Here is a 17,148-nt window from a genome sequence, read left to right as displayed (position 1 = left end):
GCAGCCGCATCCCTGAGGAGGGAGCAGAAAATGGGTGGGTTTGGCGGCAGAGAGTCGAGGAACTCCCGTCTGGGGGCGCCTGAGTTCTCTGCTGAGAGTGGGGCAGGCAAAGTGGGGGTGCAGGGTTAAAGGGAGATTCTGAACTTGTCCCTGGGGAGACTAGGGAGCTCCCTTGGGAAGCAGAGGCTCCCCAGGCCACGCCGGGTCCAGCTCACATCGGAGACCTTGACTTTACCATGGCCTTGGTTTGTATGGAGTTCAACCATGCTGGTGGGATTTCAGATAGAGAGGATCTTTTTGAGGAGGCCAAGGATCTCCCCTAGGACTCCCTAAATTACAAGAGATAATAATAATGATTAAAAACTACCAACACTTTCAAATATTTCCTGTTACACAGCGTTTCTGAAATAACTAGCCACCTACGTCTGGGGTCATTTTACACCAAACGTTCAATAGAGTGATACTTTTTTCCTTAATCCTATCCCAACCCCTTTCCCCATCCTGATTCTCTGAGAACTACCTTTCCAGCTCTGAGGGCATTGAAACCAGCTTTTGTTTGGGACTCTGAGGTCTTGGGAGAAATTCCTGAGCATTTCCCAAGCTCCCAGTGGTAGCCCAGTCCCTCCTAAATTTGGCCCCGGCTGAGCCCTGCGGGTGGAGGTCCTGGCCTTTCCCCGACCGCCTCTGGCCCCTCACACTCCCCATAAGCCACCTGGTAAAGGAACACGGGATCCGAGGCCTGCCTGATGCATTGACTGTTGACCATCTTTTCTTCTTAGACTGAAAATGGTGTTTGGACTGGGCGGCCAGAGAGAGAGGTAAAGTTTAGGTGGGCCCTGCCACAGTGCCTCGAGTGACCAGGACGGGGAACCCCCACTTGGGTCTAAGAGGAAGGGAAAATAGGGTTCTCTGCTGCCCTTTCCTTGACTGTTCCAGTATCTCTGGGACTCAGGGTTGGGGTGCAAGGCCTGGTCCTGGCAGGCGGGAACTGCCTGTGTGTGTGTGCGCGTGCATGTGTGTGAGTGCGTGTGTGTGTGCACGTGCCCGCACACCCTGGGAGCCCCCGTCCCTGCAGCGTCAAGATGCTCTGCTTGTGGCAAGGGAGGGGTCCCAGAGGAGGTGGATGAGTCACGGGGATGCAATTTCTGATCGGGATTGTGCGATCTGTCAGTCCAGAGTAGGGGGGCCTTGGAGGACCCCCGCGGGAAGAGCAGATCCAGCGTTGAGTGCCCAACCACGGCCGGGTCCTTGCTTTCCAGCTGGGAAGGCAGGGTGGACCCAGGGAGATAAGTGCAAAAGGAAAGGAGAAGGGAGTGTGTTCTAGGCTCCGAGTCTGGCGCTCAGTGTAGGCGGAGGCCCCGAGCCTGGCCCGCCGGACAGTGGGGAGCCCCTGCGAGCCCGGTACAGCTGAGGGATTTATTCACTCACAGTGTGGGACACACGCTGGCAGAGTTGGTCCTGGGGCTTGGAGTGGGAGGAACCTGGTCCCCACCCGCAGTGAGGACACGAGACGCCCCAGCCTTACCCTCAACTCCGCTTTCCTTCCAGGCTCTACAAGCCCCTGTATGTAGCACACCTCTTCATTCTTGCAGGTAAGGGCCTGGGCGCTGGGGCCATGGCAGGAGCCGGGGGGCTGGTTCTCATTTCGGGGCTGCCCCGCTCTCCGGCTGCCTGCCCCCCGGCTCCCAGGGCCTGGCCATGCTGCTCAGAGGCAAGGCTGCCCTTCTGTCCCTTTCCTTCCTCGGTACCTTCCTAGTGAACTGGATTTGAACCCATGTTTGATTCGAAAACCCATCCTCCCCCCCCGCCCCACCGAAAACCCACGAACCAAAACCCACACAACCTCATGTCCTATAGCAGTGATCTTCAACGTTGGCCTGCACACCTGTAATTGAAAAATTACGTATCCTCTCATAACTTTAATACCTGACGTCTTTCATTACCAGTTTAGTTTAAGGATACGATTTCTGGTGCATTGCAAATACTGACATCGTAAAGTAATTGTATCGTTCTTAAATGTTTTAATTAGTCTTTCTTCACCCCCCTGCAGGCGTGGTGTACTACTATTTTCAGGGCTCTGTGGGGAAGCCAGCCCCTGACGATGAGCTTGCTGAGGGACCCTCACAGGTAGGCACTGTGCAGGCCTCGAGGCCGGGGTGGTCTCGCTGTAGCCTGAGTAGAGGTCATGCTCCTCGGTCTCAGTTGTTACCCAGCTGTGTGTGTGCGTGCGTGTGTGCGAACGTGAGGACTCTGCAGAAGTTCGCTGTGCTTCTGGCAAAGTGTCCAAACAGAGGCTCCACCCCTCCGGGGCTGGCTGTATAAGCACCTCGGGGCTCTGTGGCCACGGCGTCCACAAACCAAAAGGAACAGATGATCCCTCATTCATGTGAGTAGCTCTGGAATGTGGTTCAGCGCTCACATGTGGATGAGGCGGTGGTGAGCAGGACGCCTGCCTGGGGTTGCATACTCTCCTCGATGTCCCAGATCCAAGAGCCTAGGGCAGAAGCCCCTGCTCCCAGCCCTGGGTGGCTGCTGGACCCCCACCAAGGGCCCCATGCTGGACTACGTGCTATCTGCTCGGTCATAGAAAACCTCACAGCCGCCCAGCCGCTCGCACTTTATGTAGATGGGAAACAGGCCCCTAGGCGGACAGCGACTGGATCCAGGCCGCCCACGTTGACAGGACAGAACCACATCCCTGATCTCCGGAGGCCTCCCGCTCTCTGAACAGTGCCGTTGGGAAGAGGGGATTCCCATAGAGACAAGGCTGTCTGCAGCCCAGAAGCACTGAGAAGGATGCGCTACACCTTTTGGGGCTGACCATTAAGCCCCCAAGAGGGCCCATGATGGCAGATGCCTTGGAGACCACGGAGTCCAACTTTGCTTCCTTTCTTTGTTGCTGTTGTTGTGGTTTAAAGTAACTGATCACATTTCCACTTAAAAAAAAAAGTTTTATCGTCATCAAAGATAGGCATGTACGCAGTTTGATGCTTCGAAGTTTTAAGACCTGAAACCAACAAATGGCTTCCTTGTGCCCCACCCACGACCCCCGCACCCCAGGATGGGAATCTTCCCAGCCTCTGACCCTTCCAGCTGGAACCTTTGATTTTTCCATGTTTCTAAATAGTAAGCTTATCCTGCTTTGTCTTGATTTTTCAGATTTAAACATTAGCCAGTGAATTCCTACGGTGGAAGCTGAGGTTTTAGCTCTCGGAACAACTGTCCATTTACTGCCCTCCGACACACACTTCACCTCCCTCCAGCTCCCAGTATAGTTACAGCCGTGTTTTCTGAGTAATGACATTTTCAATGGTTAAAATCTTTTAAATAACATTGTTGCTGATTTTTCTGTCATTTTGGCCTTTAAGTCCCCCTCCACTGCAGTGGGCTCATTTTCAGCAGCCGGGTAACCCCCACCACAAAAGCAGAGCAGCTCCATCCCTTCAAAAAATTGCTCCAGACTCACGTGCAGTCCGCCCTTCCCCCACCCCCGGCATCCAGTGAAGAGTTTTCTGTTCCTACAGTCTGGCCTTTGTGAGATTGCCCTGTAAGCGGAGACATCCTGCCTGTCGTCTGGTTTCTCACCAAGTCTGGTGCGCCCGAGGCCCCTCTGGGCGCATGCGCAGCAGCAGCTCATTCCTTCTTGCTGAGCAGGTGTCCTTCGTGGGGATGCACTGCAGTTCGTCTGCTCAGCACCTAAGAGATATTTGGGTGTTTCTGGTTGGGGGACAATTACAAATAAAGCCGCTGTGGGGCGCCTGGATGGCTCAGTCGGTTAAGCGTCTGACTCGGTTCCCGCTCAGGTCATGATCTCGGGGTCCTGGGATGGAGCCCCCGCATCTGGGCTCCGCAATCGGTGGGCAGTCTGCTTGAGATTCTCTCTCCCTCTGCCCCTCCCCCATTCGTGCTTTTTCTCTCTCTAAAATAAATAAATAAAATCTTTTTTAAAAATCCCACTATAGGGGCGCCTGGGTGGCTCAGTTGGTTAAGCGACGGCCTTCGGCTCAGGTCATGATCCTGGAGTCCCGGGATCGAGTCCCCATCGGGCTCCCTGCTCGGCGAGGAGCCTGCTTCTCCCTCTAACCCTCCCCCCCTCATGTACTCTCTCTCTCTCTCATTCTCGCTTTCTCAAATAAATAAATAAATCTTTAAAAAAAAAAAATCCCACTATAAATATTCATGTATACGTTTTGTGTCAACATAGGTTTTCCTTTCCCTTTGGTCACCACCGGCAGCAGGGCTGGTGGGTCATGTGGTCGGCGTCCATGTAGTTTGGTCGGAGACTGTGACTTTCCGAGTGGCGAAGGCGAGCTTCCGGCGGTTCCACATCGGCTCCTGCGCTGGCCATTGGTTTTGGCCATGCGGGGCGTGTCTGTCACAGTTTCTGTTAGACCAGTGTGGAGGGCTGACATTTGGAAACTGAGAACAGTATTCTTAGCTGAGTCACCTCGTGTACCTGGTTACTATTGGCATGTGATTTTGGTTTTGCCTCTTTTCTCTTAGCTTTCTTTTTACCTACAATTAATTTACCCAGGCTCTCTGCCAAAAAATACCAATCTCCTTGCAGTACATTTAGACAAATTAAGTGCTTTATCTGATGGTTTTTGCAGAGCCATGTCTCAGGGAGCCCTCCCTCCTGCTGTCCCCACACGGACAGGATGTCCTCGAGGTTCGCTGCTCAGCTGTCCTGGGACCTCCCTTTCTCGTCGCTCTGGGGAGCCCCTGTCACTCCTTTATTTTGATGGAACACAACCTCTAGGGGAACCTCTGCTTCCCGAGGGTAGTCTTGAGATATTCCATGTCTGAAACAGTCTTAATTCATATTCGACTAAGAGTTTGGGTAGGTATAGAATTCTAGACTAGAAATATTTTTCTCATAGATTTTGAAGATCCTCATTGTCTACTGGCTTCAAAGACTTTCAAAGAAAAGTCAGAGGAAAGTTGAATTCCTAGAACAGAATTTTTTCTTTGTATTTCTGGAAGTTTTTGGGTTCCTTGTCCTCAGTGTTTTGAGATTTACTGATGACAAAATCTGGGGTGAATCTCTATCATCCATTGTCCTGGACACTTGGTGATTCCTTCTCTTCTGCAAACTCATGTCCCTTATCATGTCTTGATAAAACAGGGCCGTATTTATCTGGTATCTCTCCCTGCCACCTCAGTCTGTTGTCTGTTCCCTGTCTCAGAAAGATCTATGAGTTATCTGTGGGAGCTCCTGATCTCTTCTCTCTGTTCTTTCTGGGAAAAATTTTTTTTAACTTTACCTCCTACACTTCGATTGGATTTCTCATTCCCATTATTCTATCATATTTTTGTTTTCAAGAATTAAGAGGTTTTTTCAACATATTCTGTTTTATTCTTGTTTCACAAATGCCAGGTTTTAGCTTTCTCAAGACAGGTAGTTCTTAGGTGTCTGTGTATGCAGGCCCTGACAGTGAATTAGTGAATTAGTGTGTCACCTCAGCCTTCCCTCCCTCCGCTCTCTCCTTGTCGTGCAGCTCATAGGGGAGACCTTGAGGCCGGTGTGGGGGCCAATGGATAAGTGCTACCCTGTGACCACTCAGGTAGGTAAGGGCTGGGGACCCCACTTCCCCTGGAGTGGGCACCCTGGGCAGGTACAGAGGACGGCCCCTCCCAGCTGGAAGTCACTTCTATTTCCCTCTGTAGAGACGCAGAGTCAAGATCGAGAAGAAGCAAGCCAAGGTAAGTGAGGCTCGCTTCTGTCAGAGCTCCATGTGACGCAGAGACAGCCCAGCTCGTGGCAGGGGAGTCCCAGGGATGGTGGCAGGGCCCCCCCCTTCCCCTCCCTCCCCCGGGAAACTTGCAACTCGCTGAGAAGGGAAGGCCTTCCTTGGGAAAATGAAGAACGATACACAGTGCAGGTGTGGAGACGGGCCAGGAGGATGAGGGCTCTGCGGGCCTTTCTGCCCACGTCCGCCCTCCCGCCCCTCCCTGCAGGCCATGGCCCCCAAGGCAACGGGAGGACTGAGCGGTGTTGCCCCCAAGGAGGAGACTGAGCTCCAGTCTCAGCAGGAGGGGGAGGTGAGGCCCCCAGGGGCGGAAGCCGCCGGCCCCGCTGTGAAGGAGGTGGCTGAGGAAGAGGCGGCAGGGACCCCAGGCTGGGAGGTGAGGATCATCCCCAGCACCTCTAGGGTTCCCAGTGCTACTGGGAAGCCCCAGAGCACTGCGGGGGGAGGAGGGCAGTGTTGGGGGGCATGGGGCACCCGCAAGGACACTGGGCCAAACTGCTGTCCCGGTGGCGCAAGGAGCCCTGTGGGGCGGAGAGTGGGCCGGACCCTGCCTCCCCCGCCCGCCACCGCCGCCTGCCCGTCTGGGTAATGTGACTGTCGTGTGTCACCACCGTGCCCCGTCTTTCTTCCCAGGAGAACACGAAGGTCCAAAAGGAGGTGGCGGTACACCCTTCTGGTAAGACAGCACAGCCCGCCCCTGGGGGGCTTACGGATGGCGCAGCCTCTCGCGGGCCCTGGGCCGGGGGGCGGGGGGAAGGAGCCCAGGTAGCCAGGCGCCCCGTCCTCCCCGAATGTCTCCGCCGCCTCCTGCTTCCTTCCTGGTCGGCAGACCCTTGAGGCGAGCGTTTGGTCAGCGCCGGCCTGTTCCCCCCCGCCCTGGGGAAGGGTCCTCCCTGCAAGGGACCCGCAGGGCTTGCCTGTCTGTGCTTTGCAGAGGCCTCTGCGGTGGGGAGCAAGGACGAGAGGCCTGGGGGCTGGGTCCCCCGGCTCCTGAGGAAGCTCTGGCTGCACTGGGTCCCAGCCGCTGACATCCCAAAGACGCAGAAGCACGAATGACCGAAGAGCCAATAAACCCAGAGACTTGCTGCTTCTGCAGACCCAGCTGCTTCCTTTCAGGGGCTTCGTCGAAACTCAGGGGGGCCCCGTCCACACTCCCTGCCCTGACAAGCTGCGCCTGAGCCCCGCCACAGCAGCTGGTACTCGGAGAGGCCCCCCCACCCCATGCTGAGGGGCAGAGCGAGTTCCCCGAATGCGGAGAGCTGGGGAGCTCCATGTTGTGAGCGCATTTAGAAGGTGCTGGTGGGACCTCTGTCAGGGATGCTCTTGGGTCTGGGCTGGAGGGGTGTCCTCTGGCAAAAGAGACCTGGGGGAGTGAGGCGCCTCTGACCTGTCTCTGGTCCCCATACTGTTCCTTAAATGCACCAGGGGGTCTGTCCAAGACCTGGCTAAGGGGGTGCTGCCCAGCTGCTCAGTCCAGAACCAGCCAATTGTGGGCGTGGGCACAGGGGAGGACAGCGGTCCTGCTCTCGGCCAGGGCTCCAGGCTAACAGGGTCACGGCCCCAGAAGTCAGAGCAGGACCGCCGGCCCCAGCAGCCATCTGGTGCAACCATCTCACTGGCTGAGGGGGAAACAGAAGCCCAGGGCAGGGAGGAACCGGCCCAGGGTCACACAGTATCCCGGCAGAGCAAGGGTGAAAGCCAGGGTGTCCTCCTCCAAAGTCTCCACGTGGCCGCCGCCTCCTCTGGCCATTCCACTGTCACATGGGTCCAAGGCTGGCCCCTGTCCCGAGGGTAACCTGGGGCCCACAGGTCTCACTGCCTTCCCCTGGTCAAGTCTCCTAGAGCCCAGCTTGACCCAGCCACTCAGAGGACTGTGCCCTAGGTTGGAGCCCTGATGAGTGGCCTCCTCCTACTCTAGCCTGGCCGTGAGTGGCAACTTCTAGGCAGGCGCCTGGACACAGGCATCCCTGAGGGGCTGGGAAAGGGGTCCCACCTAGCTTGGGGTGACTGACTTAGGGAGGTGGCTCACTCCTGGACTGCCAAAGGCTTCCCAGGGAAAGTTCTGGCACCTGTGGACTGAGCCCTGGGTGTTAACCTGGCACATCCCCTCATGGCCATCCCTGAAGTCCCCACCTTTGGGGGAGTCGTAGATGCAGTGGGACAGAAGAGCTGGTGGTGCTGGCGGAGCTGCTGGCCCGTGGGGTGGGGTGGGGTGGGTGGCGTTGGACCTGACATGTGGGTGTCCAGGCTGAGTGGGGCCTGCCCCCCTCACCAGGGTCCGGCTGAGAGCTCTCAGCAGCTTGTTCTAGCTCTTCCTGCCATGAGCCAGGACCTAAGTACAGACATTGTCACTAACCCAAGTTGCCAGTACTGGGTCCCTGTGGGTGACTAGGGGTAAGCTGTCTCCCCATCTCTCAAATGGGATCAAATGCAAAGTAAGGATGGCTCAGGCAGGGGTAGGGGCTGGCCCTGGGGAGGCTGCTAAGGCCCCATCATGGCAGGGGCTGCTCAGGGGGCCCTGAGGGGACTCAGAAGCCAGGATGGAGCCACCCAACTGGTTTACTGGCCCATCAGGCCCCTGCTGAGGAGCTGGTGGGGCAGGGGGATGCTTCCTCCCTCTAGCGAGGCACAGCACGGAGCTGGGAGGGGGCTCGGGTCACCAGGAAGGAGAAGACCCTGTGGTCGCTGGGCCGGGGCTGTCCGGTAGGCACGGAGAAGCTAAGCGCTGCAGGAGGCAGGTGAAGAAGAGGAAGAGCTCCATGCGGGCCAGGGGCTCCCCGAGGCAGATGCGGCGGCCTGTGGGGGGGTCCGGGGGTGCGCCTCAGGAGGGGCCAGTGAGTTGGGCACCCCAGGCACCTGCGGAGAAGGGCACGAAGGCCTCCTGCTTGACGAATCGGCCCTGGGCATCCAGGAAGTGCTCGGGGTGGAAACGGAAGGCCTTCTTCCAGACCTTCTCGTCCTTCAGCACTGACGATGGGTGGGTGATAAGTCTTGTCCCCTGGCAGGAGATGCCTGGCATGAGTGGGGTCCAGGCTACAGGACGCCCAGACCCCCACTGCCGAACGTCTACGGGCGCACACTCTGCTTGGCACACACCCAGCCTCATTCAAGTAACACCTCAGCCCGAGAAGCTTCTCGGCACCCTCTGTCCGCACGGCGGGGCCGAGTGCCTCACCACCCATGGGCACCCACGCTGCCACCCACCCCTGCGCACCGGCTCCTTCAACACCTTGTGGCAGATTTCAGTTTGTCCTCCCCAGGGACTGGGGCTCTGAAGGGACAGGGCTGGCCCTGCTGATGCTCGCCCCCCCCGCGGCCCCCGGGGTAGCCGGCGCCTGCAGAAACGCGGACTGGGGGCCCGGGCCCTCCCGGGCATTAGCCGTGCCGGGGCTGCCAGGCCGGAGGTGGCGCTGCACACGGGTGAGGGAGGCCCGCAGACCTACCTTGGGGACGGGGAAGCCCTGCACTTCAGTGTCTCGGGACGTTATATGAAGCAAGCCCAGTGGGATGATGTCCCCAAAACGCTGCACCTCATGGACCACGGCCATGGTGAAGGGCATGTGGGTCTGGTCCCCCATCTCTGGTCCCTGCACCCGCCCTATCACCTCATCTATCTCCTGTTGGACACATCCTGGACAGACAGGCATCCCCACAGTGGTCAGAACCCAGGAGTCTGGGCTCCAACCTCTGCCTGACTCTTGTGGGGGGCTTTGCCCACGTGGAGGCAGCTCTTACCTCCGAGCTAGGGCCCAGCCTCTGCTCGGACCTTCTGGGGGCCAAATCAAGCTCAAGGGGCCCCAGCCTGTCCCTCTCCTCCCTCATCCATCCCACCCGGCCCCCAGGGTGGGCTCACACTGCACGTCCGGGTGCAGGATCATGAGCAGGAGGGCCCAGGTCAGCGTGGCTGAGGTGGACACTATCCCAGCAGCGAAAAGGTCAGATGTCATCATGCCCAGGTTCTCATCATTGAAGCTGCTCTCGGGGCTCCCCTTGGCCTGGGCCACGCCGAGACAGAGGGTGAGCTCTGGGGCAGAGGGAAGGAGCCCCCAAATGGCCTCCCACCCCCGCATCCATCAGTAATCACTGACCACTGGCTGATATACGGGCCCCACCATCCTGGGCCTTGATTCATGGGGCCTTCAACCCACAACCATTGTCCCTGACACCTCACCTTTTCCACCTCATCCAGGAAGGCATCAGTCAGGTCTCAGGGTGGCTGGGTTGGGTCCCGGGTCATCCTGTGTTCCTGTATTAGCTCATCTATTAGGATCATGAGGGTCTTCTGTGCTGAGAAGACCTTGTTGGCCAGTCCCGGGATGCGCAAGAGCATGGGGATGGCGTTCAGGATGTGCGTGGACCACAGATGGGGGACCTTCCTGTGCTCGCGTGTTCGTCTTGATCAGTCAGGTCCCGCGGCCTCCAGAGTGTCCCCACCATTGACATGGTTCCTCCCTAAGTTCGTCCTTGATCCTCCTTCCTGGCCCGGGGACCAGAAGGATAGATCTAAAATCTAGATCTCATGGGCTCTGGTGGCTTCCAGTGAAGGAGGTGCTAAGATTCCTTAGCCGGCTCCCCGGGCCCGCCTCTGCCAGCTCCCTCGTTTGGGATTTCCCCACCTCCACGCCTCCCGTCTCGGAAGGCCTTTTCTCCCCCGCGCCTCCGCCCACCCCCTCCTCCGGGAGGCCCATTTTAGGGCGAGCTCGCTCCGCGGGGCTCCTTGGCGCCTCGGCCCCGCACCTCGCGCAGGAAGCCCTGGTCCTCCTCCACTCCCGCCTGCAGTCGTTCCAGCAGCTGGAGGAAGGGGCCGGTCGTCGTACTCGAAGCGGCGCCCGTAGGTGAGGGCGGAGATCACGTTGCTCACCGCTTTATCCACGCGGGCGCCGGGGCTGAAGGCTCGCCTCCATCACCTCTTCCTGGGCCCCTCCATCCATCCCTGTCCCCGGGGTCCCTCAGCCGCAACTCCCACCAGCATGGTCGGCGAAGGCTTCACAGAGGCCCGAGGCCTCCTCGGTCGCCCACTGCTCCAGTGACTTCTTCCCGGGCCGAAGTTGCGCAGGGTGGACACGGAGAAGCGCCGCGGCTCGCGCCACTCGCGCGGGCAGCGCGCCAGAATCACACGTGGGGGCGGGGCTCTGGCGTGTCCGCCCCGCCCCTGCCCCGTTCACAGTCCCGCCCCCTGCGATACAGGCCCGGCCCCCTGCCCGCCCATACCAACCTTGCTCCCCACCCCCAGTAAAGCGCGCCCACTGTGACACCCACTTCCCGCCGGGCACACGTCGCTCTGCCTGCCCGCTTGGCTCGCCAGCCGGAGGCAGGTGCTGGCCCCACTCCGCTCTGCCCACCTTGACTCCTTCTCAGTCAGGGAAAGTCCTGGCCCGCCCCCTGCCTCGCCCACACGGATTCCGTCCTCCTCATTCCCGCCCACCCTGGGCATCCTGTCCCTGCTCCGCGAGCCCTGGGCCCACCCCGTCTTGGGCAGGCCCCGCCCGCATCCTCCCGCGTCCCCCTCAGGCACTTGGCACCAACTCCTTCCTCCGCCTGGAGCCCCTCCAAACTTGCTACCTCTTCCCTGCACTGCACGTCCCCGATCCTGCCCCCGCGTGGGCCTGCCGGAGCTTGAGTCACTGCTGGCCCAGTCCCGGCCAGGCCTCGGTCTGCCCCCATCCTCCGCTTGCCTTGGGAGGGCGGCCGGAAACCCGGGGGCTCACAGACCCGCATAGGCGGCCGGTGGGCTGTGTCCTCGCTGTGGTACACCAGTGCCTCGCGCACGGCGTCCAGGCCACTGAGCACGACCACGGGCGTCCAGACCAGCTGCAGGCTGAACACGTTCCCGAAGCCGCGCCGCAGCTGCAGGCCAAGGGTCGAGGGCGTTCGTCAAGCCGGGTGCCCACCAGGCTGCAGGCCTCAGTCTCGTGGCGCTAGGCTTGGGGCACCCCTGGGCCACCAGCAGCACTGGGGTGCAAGGGCGAGATCGGCCTCGTGACCGTGGGGGTCACATTCTCTCTGGAGGAGGGGCTGGCGCTGGATCACACCTCTCAGCTATGACTTTGCAAAGGTCACCAAAATTGTCAGTAGGCCAAGTTAGGATCCTAGCCCACAGGTGATAGAAACTCAGGTTCACAGAGGTGAGCACTGAGGCCCAAAGACCCACAGCAGCAAAAGAGTTGAACCTGTCACTCTACCGATCTCAGCCTCGGTTTCCTGATTTAAATGGGGCTCATGTCCAGATTCCTCCCCCATTCTCAAGACCTTTCCTCCTGATGTCATCAGAAGGGACCCAGGTCACGTAATTTAAGTGCTATGCAACTGGATCTCAAATCCACTGCCAAGTCCGCACTCCACTCCGGGCCTTCGCTCTCGCTGACCTTTGGAAAACCCAACGTGTCCTTCAGGCCCTGCACAAAGGCCCTCCCGCAGTTAGCCCTGCAAACCTGCCTCTTCTCAGCCCATCTCCTTGCGCAGCCTTGTGGCTTCACCCACCAGCCGCTGTCTGCTGCCAGGTGGGGTCCCCAGGATCTCTGCTGCCACCCCCCTACCTTCGTTACCTGGCCAAAGTAGCAGAGTGTGTTCTGGAAGTCCATCTGCAGCAGGTTGCCCCGCAGGGGCAGCCCAGCATCTGCGCCTGTGCATCAGGTCCACCAGGAGCAGGAAGATGGCCACGGCCACGGCCAGGGACCCCAGCGTATCCCCAGTCAGCAGCCCCATGGCTGCCTCCGCGCCCCCTGGCCTCCTCTGGCACACGGGTGTCCCTCACCACACCAGGGCCCTAGGACCAGCCAGAAAGGGTGCTCTCACCACACTCGGGGAGCTCATCCAGCCTGGCCCCGCTTTCTAAAGGGAGCCGAGACCGGCCCTTGCCCTCTGCCCCGAGTCAACATGTCAGGGCGACTGTGCTGCCAGAGGTGCAGGGAGGGGCCGGGCAAGGTCAGGTGCAGGGATGACCCCAAGAGTCCTGTCCCTCCTGGCCTCTCCGGGTGCCTACCCAGGGTAGTGGGGTCGGGGTAGGGGAGAGATGATGAAGCCCCCCCTTCAGCCGGATTCTCCAGCTCTGCTACAGGCTCCGAGGAAAAGCCAGGGGTCACTGGACTTGGTCCTGCCACCCACCCGTCATATTGGGTCACACCCTGTAGTGTGGTCACAGCCTTGGCCCCAGAACACATCCGTGCCCGATCACGTTACCTGCCTCCTCCCAAGTGGTTTTCGCCGCCCGAGTTTGTTACTGGCGCTTGCCCAGCGCTGTAGGGAGGTCGCAGTGATCAGAGGGACCATGTGCAGGGGGAGGGGGCAGCGTGGAAATGAAGCTCTCAGCGTCCCCTCCCTTCACCCCAGTTCACTCCACACACAGAACCCCACAATCACCAACCGCTCACACATTCACAGACACTACCTACGTGCTCACATACTGACAATCACAGGCATTTACACACCCACAAGACCATGCACACACCACTTACACACACACACACTCGGACGCTGGAGGTGCCCTGTGCTGGGTGCTGGGCTAAGTACGGCAACCCAGTGGGAGGACCATGGTGAGTCCTGCTCCAACGCGCTCATGGCCCAGAGGAGGCGTGGGGAGCCAGAGAGCGGCCAGGCCCGGTCAGCAGTGTGGGGACCGCCTTCAGGGTCATGGGGACATTGCCCCCAGGCTGGGACAGGACGTGCCGGGAACACTTCTTGGAGGACCTTGGCTGGCTTGAACCACAAGCCAAGGTGACCTGGCGGCAGGGCCAAAGCCCCGCTGCAAGGCCTCGTACACGGTGGGTGTGGGGGCAGTGCGAGGGGGCTTTGCAGGTCGGGCTGAGGACTAGACTGTGGGAAACCGGGGTCTCGGGGCTTCCGGGAGGCCGGGAGCCCACTTTGGAGGCCACTCAACAGACCAGGAGGGCGAGACCCAAGGGCACGCTGGGGCCTCTCATCTGCCTCGGCTGAGCGTCCCGGAGAGCAGCACGAAGTGGGCAGGACGGCCCAAGCGTGCTGTCACCCACTGGCCCTGGAAGCACTGCCTTTATCTGCCGGTCATTTTGGTCGCCTTCCCCAAGTGGTCGCCTTAATGGCGTCATGAAGGGCAGTGGCCTCCCCGTCCTAGGGGCCTGCTGTCCAGGACCGGGTGGCCGTGAGGAAACCGGCCGTCATGAGGCCTGTGGCCTTTTGCCATCACTGGGCAATTGCAGCTTCGTGGTCCCCAAGCACCGAGGAGAAGGAATCTCAGGTCACGTCAGGAGGTCAAAGTCCTAGAGCGGCATCAGGGCCCATTCCAAACGCATGCTCGGAGTTATGTCTACACTGAAAGTGAACTTTTCCAAGGGCCAGCACGTTACTGAGATTGATTTAGAAACACTCTGCTCCCCCCACCCCTACGGTGGTGAAGCTGCTCTGGTGAAGCTGGGGTAAGTGTGAGCGCTCCCAGGGGCCCTCCGGGTCAGGGGTGTTCAGCGCAGGGGAGGGTTTTCAGCGCAGGGGAGGGACGCCAGCAACACGGGGACTGGGAAGTGCCGGCCCGGGGCCCCCCACGCGATGCAGAGCGCAGTCCTGGGCGGGGCTCTAGAAAGTGGGTAGGGGGCCTGGGCACCCAGCGAGGGTGGCATTTCGCTCGCCTTGCCTTGCCCCCGCCCCCTCCCCGAGGCACGGGCCCGCCCACGGAGGAAGCCCCCCCAGTTCCCACTCCTTCCTGCGGGCAGAAAGGAAAAGCGGACCCCCGCATCCAGCTTGCCAGGGGCAGCAGGCAGGTGGGGGCGGTGTTTTAAGGGTACAGGGTGTCCAATCGGCAGACGAAAAGTTCTGGAGATCCGTCGCATGACAACGTGAATATACTTAACACTACTAAACTGCACTTACTGGTTAAGACAGTAAATTTTATGTTTTTAACCATAACTTGAAAACATATATAAAAATCACCATTGCGTACCTATTAAAATGGTCAAAATCCAGAACACTGACGACACCAAAGACTGGCGAGCCTGTGGAGCAACCTTCATACGTTGCTGGTAGGACCGCAAAATGGTTCAGCTGCTGCGCGAGTCAGTTCCACCGTTCCTTACAAAAGGAAACCTTACCATAAGATCCAGCGAGCTCCTTGATTATTGACCCAAAGGAGTTGAGAACTGACGTTCACACAAAAACCTGCACACAGATATTTATAGCAGCTTTATTCATCATTGCCAAAACTCGGAAGCAACCAAGATGTCTTTCGGTAGGTGGTAAGTAGTACATCCAATGGAATATTCTTCAGTACTAAAAAGAAATGAGCTACCAAGCCACGAAAAGATGTGGAGGAACCTTAAATGCATTATCACTAAGTGAAGGAAGCCAATCTGACAGGGCTGCATACTGTAGGATTCCAACCATAGGACATTCTAGAAAAGGCAAAACTATAGAGATAGTAAAAAGCCCAGGGGCTGGGAGGAGGGAGGCAGGACAGGCCGAGCACAGAGGATTTTTAGGGCAATGAGACTACTCACTACTGTGTGATATGGAACTGTTTGTCCAAACCCACAGAATGTGCAACACCAAGAATGAACCCTAATGTCAACTATGGGCTTTGGGGGACAATGATGTGTCAGCGCAGTAGGATCACCGGCTGTCACAAAAACAGCGCTCCGCTGGGGAAGGCCACGTATGGGGGGCAGGGGGTATTATAGGAATGTTCTATAACTTCTGAATACTGCTATGAACTTAAACTTGCTCTAAAAAAGTGTATGGAAAAAAATACATAGAACTTAAAAGCAGTGGGAGCTGAAATGCACATGAGTGGAGGTTTCCTGCAGAAGCCGGAAAGCTGGAGCCAGGAGGGGAGTGTGGCGCAATGGTCATGTCAGAAGCCAGTTTGAGGAAAGACCTAGAATCATCACAAGTGCCTTGCTCAAGGATCATCAGCAAGTCAAAAGGGGACAGAAGAAGAAAAGCAAAATGACAAAGAATCATTTGCCGTCAGGAAAATATTTTCCTCAAGATACAAATTTTTCAAGTTTTGCGGTTTAGCTCCTGACACTTGAAGTCTATCAAATTCATATGAACTGTGTTAATGCCAAGCCCAGACTAGACGGAAAGCCACACAGCTCAAAAAGCCGTCATTTCTATGCAGGTCCCATGGCCCGCGCAGCATGCCCACCCACGCCTCCATCCTGGTGAGCGAAATGAGAAATGGGCTGCACCGCTTGATGGAACCATTAGAACAGAATTAATCTGCCATTTCTGCAGCCCCAAATTGATGAGCACGCAGGAACTCATTTATAATTGCTTATTTCTACTTCACAACATTCCTTCCAGTATTTCTGTTCTCTAAAAAAGTCCATTAACATTGCATTATTTTTTTATAACCTTTAAAATTAATGTTGATTGGAAATATGTCCTCATACCAACTTAAGTAAATCTCACCGTCCCCACACACTGGCTGAGTTCCACCCACCAAGGAGGAGCCGCAGAGAGGAGCCCTTGGTTTTGCTTCATTCCAGGCCCTGCTGCGAGAGCCACCGGGTGGGGTGGGGGTGGGGGGGACGGACGACGACACACTGGGGCTCAGCTGGACAGTCAGAGGGCGGCCTTCTCTGCAGTGCAGCAAAACCACCTTTGGGGGCTGGAATGGGAGGAGGAAGAGACGCGTTTGCTTTATATTAAACAAAAAAGGAAACAAGGTTAAAATGAAGTTTATTATTTTTTGATTTTTTTTTTTTTTTTTTTTAAATAAAACTGTTTGTGAAACAGCTATTTTATCCCCACGGCAGAGTGACCCCTGAAAGATGCACTAACCCCTTCTTAAGGCCTTAACAAGATTTTTTTTTGTACTTTTTTCTTCTTTTTTTAAAACTCAGATATTTAAAAATTATACAATTTACAAAACAAAACAAAACAATACAACATAAAGAATCATGTAGGGTGGGGCTGCTCACCTGACAGGCCCCCTTTTCCTTTATAAAAATGAAAGCAAAAAAAAAAAAAGGGTTAACTGGGTGTTCCTGGTCAGCGTAACCCACACTGATCACACTCGACACAGTCCCTCCCCCCAGTGTCAATTCCTACAGCTTAGATTTCCTGTCCTGTCCTTCCGTCCTGGGGGGGGGGGGGGGGGCGCCAGGACTCAGCTGCCAGGAATGCGCGCCCAGAGGCGGGCCACCCCCTGACCCTGCCTGCCGTGCTCACTTAGTGGGGCACTCAAGGTTCTCACTGGCCACAGTGATCCAGGACAGAGCTGTGACCTTGGGACATCTGCCAATTTCACCCCCCAAAAAGATAAAAATTTTAAAAATAATAAATAAATAGTGTTTCTGGAGATGAAAAAAATTTATTTTTGTGTTTAAACATCATTCCCCCACTCTTGAAAACACGGACCGTCCCCACATCCCCCGCCCCGCACCCCTCCCCCGCAACTTTCCCACTTTGACAAATTAATGACAAAGGA

At 57.4% G+C, this 17,148-nt stretch overlaps 1 pseudogene; it reads right to left on the bottom strand.

Annotated features, from left to right (window-relative positions):
* Positions 1-8,120: 8,120 nt before the first annotated feature.
* LOC117998497 lies at positions 8,121-12,455 on the bottom strand (annotated as a pseudogene).
* Positions 12,456-17,148: the final 4,693 nt, after the last annotated feature.

This window comes from Mirounga leonina, unplaced genomic scaffold (genome assembly GCF_011800145.1).
Source record: "Mirounga leonina isolate KUSES-001 unplaced genomic scaffold, KU_Mleo_1.0 Mir_418, whole genome shotgun sequence".
In the NCBI taxonomy this organism is placed as follows: Eukaryota; Metazoa; Chordata; class Mammalia; order Carnivora; family Phocidae; genus Mirounga; species Mirounga leonina.
The sequence above is the reverse complement of the archived record's forward strand: the minus strand, read 5'-3'. Positions and strand labels throughout refer to the sequence as shown.